We start from the raw sequence: 8080 nt of genomic DNA on the forward strand, positions 1-8080 counted from the left end.
CGGTATGTAAAGTAAGCGAAATAAGGGATCAAGACTAAGTCGGTCTAATCAAACTTAAAATTAAAATCAATCTTTTTACGGTCTCAATTTACAGGTTTAATAACAAGAATTTTTTACAAAAGTAAAAGACATAAAGAAGTTAAAATCAATAGAGCGAGAGTTTGAGGTTTTAACTGGACAGTGTAAATTAGGCATTAATTCTAGATCAGGGCGAGAGCAAGTTTTAGAGTTAATTAAATTCTGACCTTTTCCAAAAAGTATTCTTAAAGATTGAATGTGAGGACGAGAGTTAAGCATTCGGGTTTAATTGTATAACCTAAGTCAACAGAGCGAGAGTTTGAGATAAGGGTGTTTAAAACGGTCAGTGTTTTCTTAAAAAGAGTTTCTGCAACTTTATTGCTTTCAAAAAGTGGTTTTTGACTTAATTATAAGTGACAGCTACATTAACATAAAGTCATGGTTTATTCAACAGAGCGAGAGTTTGAGATAAAACCTTTAATCAATAAAGTTAACTGAAACGATTTAATTTAAAACCAAGAAACCGACAAAGAATTGATTCCCTAATTACGACGAACTACATACCGATATCCGATTTATTAATATTTAATCTAGATCTTAGTTTAGTTTTTAGCTTCGCCCCCAAACAATCAACCATTATTCACCTTAGCTTTACGTAGTAACCTTAGATAACGGTATATCGATTCATAAGTCCCTGTGGGATCGATATCTTTTAAAACTACGCGATAGAACTGTGCACTTGCAGTTTGTACCCCAAATTCGACTCATAAAGTCGCGATCAAGTTTTTGGCGCCGTTGCCGGGGACTTTTATTTAATCGATATCGTAACTCTTCCGTTACGCTGTAGAGACTAAGGTTTCTTTTTCTTCTATTCTTTCTTTCGTTGATTTGTATGCCACGCACTCGCTCACAAGGCGAACCGCTCTATTTACGAATCAACGATATCGAACTATATCTCCGAGTCTTACGACGAATTCGGGAATATCGTGCTGCAAACAATCTCCCTCCTATAGAACTTCCTGATTTCAAAAACCTTTTTCCTTCGATAACCGAGATGGCAGAACCAGCTCGTGCTCTTAGAGATTACGCCGCTCCATCGCAAGATGAGCCGCATTCAAGTATTGCTCCGCCCGCAATCGAAGCAAACAACTTCGAACTTAAACCTTCGCTGTTGCAGGCGGTGCAACAGAACCAATTCTCTGGAAATCCTACCGAGGATCCAAACCTTCATTTATCCGTATTTGTCCAATACGCTGATACTGTTAAAGCTAATGGTGTCACTTCAGAGGCAATTCGACTTCGTCTTTTTCCTTTCTCATTAAGAGATAACGCTAGAAGATGGCTTCAATCTCTCCCTTCCAACTCAGTCACCACATGGAACGAGTTGAAGAAAGTTTTTCTTGCCCGATACTTTCCGCCAAGCAAAACAGCTATGTTAAGAGCCCAGATAAACGGATTTAAACAGAAAGACAACGAGTCTCTTTTCGAAGCATGGGAAAGATATAAAGACATGATGAGACTTTGCCCACACCACGGTTTGGAAGACTGGTTAGTAATTCACACATTTTATAATGGTCTCTTATACAACACAAGGTTAACAATAGACGCCGCTGCAGGTGGTGCATTAATGAACAAACCTTATGCTGATGCTTACCAGCTTATCGAGAGCATGGCCCAAAACCACTATCAGTGGGGAACCGAACGAACAACGGTGGAAAAACCTCAAACGAAAACTGGCATGTACGAGATAAGTAACCTTGATCACGTTAACGCAAAAGTGGATGCTTTGGTCCAGAAAATTGAAAGTTTAAACGTATCACCTCCAGCCGCCGTGGTTGCTATAACTCAGAATTGCGAGGTCTGTGGAATCCAAGGCCACACTCCTACGGACTGTCAACTCTTGACAGGAATCCAAGCAGAGCAAGTAAACTATGCTCAAGGAAGCCCCTATTCGAACACCTATAACTCAAATTGGAAGAACCATCCAAACTTTTCATATAAGAGCAATAACGCTTTGTACGCACCTGGACAGTCTCCAAATCAAGCCCCAGCTATACCTCCGGGATATCAGAAACCGAACCCATCCATGCCTAACAATAACGCCCCTAGGAAATCCAACTTGGAAATCATGATGGAAAACTTTATAGCTTCCCAACAACAAACCAATAAAGATTTCCTAAACCAGAATGTACACACTGGCGAACAACTTAAACAACTAGCAAGCAAAGTAGATGCCTTGGCTACCCATAACAAAATGCTGGAAACACAAATATCACAAGTAGCCCAACAACAAGCACCTACTGCTGCCCCAACTGGTACATTCCCTGGACAGCCCCAACCTAACCCGAGAAGCCACGCTCATGCAATTATATTAAGAAGTGGAACGGAAGTGGAAGGACCGTCTGATCCAAGGATAGAAAACCAAAACCCTAAGAAATCAACTGAGGAAAGTGAACCTAAGGAAAAGGAAGAGAGTAATAAGGAAACCCTAGAAAAGAAGGAACCTTATGTACCTCCACCACCTTACAAACCACCTATACCTTACCCTCAAAGGCTTGTTAAAACCAAAGATGCGGGCCAATTTAGAAAATTTGTTGATCTCCTTAAACAATTAAACGTTACAATTCCGTTCACCGAAGCTATTACGCAGATGCCCTCATATGCTAAATTCTTAAAAGAAATCCTTTCTAATAAGAGGAAACTTGAGGATAGCGAAACCGTTACACTCCCTGCCGAATGTAGCGCTATAATCCAAAACATGCCCCCTAAACTCAAGGATCCAGGTAGTTTCTCTATACCCTGTCACATAGGAAAATTTGTCATCGACAAAGCCTTATGCGATTTAGGAGCCGGAATTAGCGTTATGCCTCTATCCATATGTAAGAAACTGGAAATGGGAGAATTAAGACCAACCAAAATGTCTGTGCAACTAGCAGATCGTTCCATCAAATATCCTGTAGGAATCCTTGAAAACGTTCCCGTACGCATAGGTCAATTCTACATTCCCACTGATTTTACAATTATGGACATTAGAGAAGATGATATTACACCCATTATACTGGGAAGACCATTCTTAGCAACTGCCGGTGCAATCATAGACGTAAAACGAGGACGACTCACCTTCGAAGTAGGTGAAGAGAAAATTGAATTCATTCTTTCCCAATTCTTGAAAGCACCTGCAATAGAAGATACATGTTACTTCATGGATATCATCGATGAATGCATAAAAGAAGCAGAGTTAGAAGAAGACAAATCATCTGATTGCCTTGTAGAAGACAGATCTAACCAATGTTTGGCAATAACACCGGATCCTACGCAATGTCTTAACAAACCAACCCCTGACCTGAAAACACTTCCCAAAAATCTGAGATATGAATTCCTAGACTTAGAACTTGAACGACCTGTGATAGTTAATGCAGACCTAGGAAGACTCGAAACAGAAAAACTCCTACATATCTTAAGGAAGTATCCAACCGCACTAGGGTACCACATCACCGATCTTAAAGGAATAAGTCCTTCTATTTGTATGCACCGCATCATGTTAGAAGAAGACTGTAAAACCTCTAGGGAACACCAGAGAAGACTAAATCCGATCCTGAGTGAGGTAGTAAAGAAGGAAATAACCAAGTTATTGGAAGCAGGTATTATATATCCTATATCTGATAGCAAATGGGTTAGTCCTGTGCACGTTGTACCAAAGAAAGGAGGCATAACCGTTATTGAAAACGAAAAAGGGGAAACTATAACTAAACGAATCGAATCAGGATGGAGAATGTGCATTGATTATAGGAAACTAAACAAAGCAACCCGAAAAGATCATTTCCCTTTACCATTCATTGACCAAATGTTAGAACGATTAGCAAAACATTCACATTTCTGTTATCTAGACGGTTATTCAGGCTTCTTTCAAATACCAATTCACCCTGATGACCAAGAAAAGACAACGTTCACGTGCCCTTTTGGTACCTTCGCTTATAGACGAATGTCGTTTGGTCTGTGTAATGCCCCTGCAACCTTTCAAAGATGCATGATGGCAATTTTCGCCGACTTTCTCGAAAACATCATGGAAGTATTTATGGATGACTTTTCTGTATACGGACAAAGTTTCGAAGAATGCCTTGAAAACCTGGAAAGAGTTCTTGAGCGATGTGTAAAAGTAAACTTAGTACTTAATTGGGAAAAGTGCCACTTTATGGTACAAGAAGGAATTGTTTTAGGACACATCATCTCGAACAGAGGAATTGAAGTAGACAAAGCCAAAATAGAGGTAATCGAAAATCTTCAACCCCCAAGAACCGTGAGAGAAGTACGAAGCTTTTTAGGACACACCGGTTTTTACCGACGATTCATCAAAGACTTCTCTAAGATAACTAAACCTTTAACCGGACTGTTGATGAAAGATGCCGAATTCATATTCGACGATAATTGTTTAAAAGCATTTCAAACGCTTAAGCAAGCATTGATCTCCGCACCCATAATGCAGACATCAGACTGGAATGAACCATTCGAAATAATGTGCGATGCCAGCGATTATGCTGTAGGTGCTGTTTTAGGACAACGAAAGGATAAAAAGCTTCACGTTATATATTACGCAAGCAGAACCCTGGATGAAGCGCAAATGAATTACGCCACTACCGAGAAAGAACTCCTAGCAGTGGTATTTGCGCTAGATAAATTTCGTTCTTACTTGGTTGGAGCTAAAATAATAGTTTACACTGATCACGCTGCTATCAAGTACCTTTTAACAAAAAAGGATGCTAAACCTAGACTCCTAAGATGGATCTTGTTGCTGCAAGAATTCGACTTAGAAATCAAGGACAAGAAAGGAACTGAAAACGTAGTAGCAGACCACCTCTCTAGACTTGAGAACCTTGAACCGGAAAGAACATCAATTAATGATGATTTCTCGTATGACAAACTTATAGCTACTTTGGAAGAGAACAACTCCGACCTGCAAGTAGAAACCACCTTAGCTATATCTGCCACACCATGGTACGCTGATCTAGTCAATTATTTAGCTGCCGAAATAGTTCCACCTACTTTATCTTACCAGCAGAAGAAACGATTCTTCTACGACATAAAACACTATTACTGGGATGATCCCTTACTTTTCAAAAGAGGCCCCGATGGTATTTTCCGTCGATGTATACCCGAAGAAGAGGTAGAAAATATAATCCAACACTGCCACTCCGCTCCTTATGGTGGACACACAAGTACATCCAAGACCTGCTCTAAAATCCTACAAGCCGGCTTTTATTGGCCAACTATATGGAAGGACGTACATGCGGCTATTAAGGAATGTGACAGATGTCAACGCACGGGAAACATATCTAGACGTGACGAGATGCCACAAAAAGGTATTTTCGAAGTAGAGATCTTCGACGTGTGGGGAATAGACTTCATGGGACCTTTTCCATCCTCTTTCGGTAACAAATACATACTCGTGGCAGTTGACTACGTATCAAAATGGATCGAAGCTGTAGCCTCCCCAACAAACGACACCCGAGTAGTAACTAGACTCTTTAAGAATATAATATTTCCGAGATTTGGCATCCCAAGAATAGTAGTCAGTGATGGTGGATCGCACTTTATATCCAAGGTACTCGAAAAATTATTATTTAAATATGGAGTGAGACATAGGATAGCGACACCTTACCACCCTCAGACCAGTGGACAAGTGGAAGTATCTAACAGAGAAATCAAGCAAATACTAGAAAAAACGGTCGCCACTTCAAGGAAAGATTGGTCATTGAAATTACCAGAAGCTTTGTGGGCATACCGAACTGCTTATAAAACCCCCATAGGGACGACCCCATTTAAGCTCATTTATGGAAAATCCTGTCACCTCCCGGTAGAATTAGAACATAAAGCCTATTGGGCTATTAGAAATCTGAATCTAAACTATAAAGCCGCCGGTGAAAAGAGAATCCTTGACATAAACGAATTAGAAGAACTCAGAAGAGACGCCTATGAAAATGCCAGAATCTATAAAGAAAGAACAAAACAATGGCATGACAAGCGTATATCAAGGAAAATCTTCAAGCAAGGCGACGCAGTCCTTTTATTTAACTCTAGACTAAAGTTATTCCCGGGAAAACTACGATCCAGATGGTCAGGACCTTTTCATATCACTAACATCTTCCCCAGTGGAGCAATAGAAATTAAAGGCAAATCCACATAACCGTTTACCGTAAACGGGCAACGTCTAAAACACTATCATTATGCGGAAACCAATGGAGATTCGCAAATCCTACACTTAGACGAAATGCCCCCAGGACCTATAGATTATACTTAACAGTTTCTTTGTCGAGCTTGCGACATTTAAACAAAGCGCTTAGTGGGAGACAACCCACAATTATTTTCTTATTCTATTATTATCATTTTCCTATTTTTCTTTCCTCAATTATTCTTTTAATTTCTATTTAGTATTAATTCCTGATTTATTTTAATTCAAAAGAAAAAAAAATATAATAATAATAATTTTTTCTCCTTTCGGCATTTGGCCAAATCCTGACTAAAACTCATGTTTTCTTTTCTCTAGCTGACACTAACCAGATGGGACATTTTGATCGTATGAGTATCAAATTCAGAGGAATGGCTCAGAAACAAAAGTTTGAAGAACTAGCCACTAGAGAGATGCTACCTAGTTTATATGCTGATGATTGGGCTATGACTGCCCTTGGACTTAGACAAAGTGTCCTGTATTTGCTGAACCAGATAGGATGGGAGACATCCCCTATCCTGAGACATTTCACCACCTACCGGAGACTCACACTAGAATTCCTTAGCTCATTAATCTATCTACCCAGCCATGGAAAAGGAATTAGAAGAGGCTTTATCCAGTTCAGAATGTTCAATATGGAGTACCAATTTAATATTAAAGACTTTACCAATCTTTTGGGTTTTCCTACCTCCTTTGACACATTCACAGTAAGCCAGGAAGAACTTTTTGAACATAGAGAACTTGAACACTTTTGGGGTAAGCTGACTGGAAATGATGAGCCCGAAGAACATGAGTTTCTCTCTGGAAACATACATAACCCGGCCTTTCGCTATTTCCATAAGATCCTGACCCACACTTTATTTGGGAAGAAGCCAAATAGTACTTCAGTTTCACGTGATGAACTCTTCATCATATTTTGTGCTTCCCAGAACCGTCCAGTAAACGGTGCCACTTTTATGTTAGCTAATTTGGACCACCTTATCCAGGATGAGCGAGCACCCATTAGAATAGGCGGTTTGATAACTATGATAGGTAATGCTATTGGATTACGTCAGCCTATGCTTGACCTAAGCCCTTTTTGTGGCATTACTACTATGAGTATACCCTTCCTCTTCAACACTATGTTTATAGCAAACCTAGGGTCTGACGAGTTTGAGCTTATTATTGATAACCAGGTTCTTTGCCTATTCACCATGCCCAATCCTAGGACTAGCATTCATAACCGCAGTAACTGGCTCTATAACCTGAACGAAACTCCCACTCCTGCTAGATCCACTGAATCCATCCAGGACTATGAGATTTGTGATGACTATGAGACTTATGATGACCAGATCCCTCATGCTGAATCCGACCCTCAGACACCATCCGGCTATTATGATATTGACCCTCCTCCTCAGCCTGTTCAGACCGAAGAATCAGCCATATCCGACCTCCGGCATCATATGCCCGGAACTGATTATAGCACCGCCATTGAAGCTTTGATGTCAGAACAAGACGCCCTCAGAGGAGAATTTACTAACATGAGACACGAAGTTCTAGGATACATGAGCAGTATGACAGATCAGTTTCACGAGTTGCTACATCGTGTTAACTCTTTTGCTCCTCCGGCCAGAGATCGTACAGAGGGATAGAATTTAGTTATTTTTCTAAGTTATTTAGTTTTAAGTTAGATTATTCATTAATGTTATTTGAATTCATGTTCACATTTATTTCTCTTTCATTTCATTGTTTTCCTTTCCTGTATTACATTATGATCATTTTATTGAAGCTGTTTATTTAATTTTATTATGCAATAGCTATTATGCTCTAATGTTGCTACCTATGACTTATTATTATACA

The 8080-nt window shown here is 39.7% G+C and overlaps 1 pseudogene; it reads right to left on the reverse strand.

The window, feature by feature from the left end:
- Window positions 1–1457: 1457 nt before the first annotated feature.
- LOC127109446 (uncharacterized) lies at window positions 1458–1557 on the reverse strand (annotated as a pseudogene).
- Window positions 1558–8080: the final 6523 nt, after the last annotated feature.

Source organism: Lathyrus oleraceus, chromosome 7, assembly GCF_024323335.1.
Source record: "Lathyrus oleraceus cultivar Zhongwan6 chromosome 7, CAAS_Psat_ZW6_1.0, whole genome shotgun sequence".
Lineage (NCBI taxonomy): Eukaryota > Viridiplantae > Streptophyta > Magnoliopsida > Fabales > Fabaceae > Lathyrus > Lathyrus oleraceus.